Here is an 858-nt window from a genome sequence, read left to right on the forward strand (position 1 = left end):
TGTTTCTTTTTAATTTAATCCTGCCAGTTTTTGTTATCCTAAAAATATATTTATGCCACTCAGATTTCAGATTGATTTCAATCATAAATCTAGAATAAATAAGGGCACAGGATTCCTCTCTAAAATGTTTTAACAAATTCTGATGTGATTAAAAAATATTCTAATGTGATTTATCACACTGATGGATATTTTTCTGAAGGAGTCTTAAATTTAGTTGCACATTGTCTTATCTTAAAATTTAAAACTTTGTGATTAAATACTCTTCTATATTACTTTTTTGTTTTCTTTGGATTTAACTTATTGTTCCTTTTCTAACCTCTTAAGTGATTTTATTTTTATTCTTCAATGATAAAAGTGTTGTAAGGCATTGATATTGCCTGTTAAAATTTGTTATTTGAGAACCCCAGCATTTCATTGTGAAAAATATCAAGCATACAGAAAAGTTGAATTTTATTATACAACAAACAACTGTATACTGAATCTAGATGCCACACTTGTTAACATTTTGCTCTGTTTGCTTTATCACATATCTATCCAGTTCTTTTTGGATGCATTGTCAACTAAGTTGGACATATAAATAAATTTCATTCCTAAACCCTTCTTACTGCAGATTTGATGTGAGTTTTCTTATTTTCTAAACAGCTTTATTCCTTATTGATTTTTCTCTTTGATTCAGTACTTATTCAGGAGGTGTTTAAATTTCTATTGATTGGGCTTTAAAAACAGAAATATAAATGTCAGATCTAATTTGGTTGTGGTCAGAGAATGCAGCCTGAGGTCTCCCCCTTCTGTAGTTTTGAGTAATCAGAGCTGTGGATTCTAGGCGGGGGCAGCTAACATCATAAGCACTGGCGGAGG

Source organism: Bison bison, unplaced genomic scaffold (genome assembly GCF_000754665.1).
Source record: "Bison bison bison isolate TAMUID 2011002044 unplaced genomic scaffold, Bison_UMD1.0 scf7180017864193, whole genome shotgun sequence".
Lineage (NCBI taxonomy): Eukaryota > Metazoa > Chordata > Mammalia > Artiodactyla > Bovidae > Bison > Bison bison.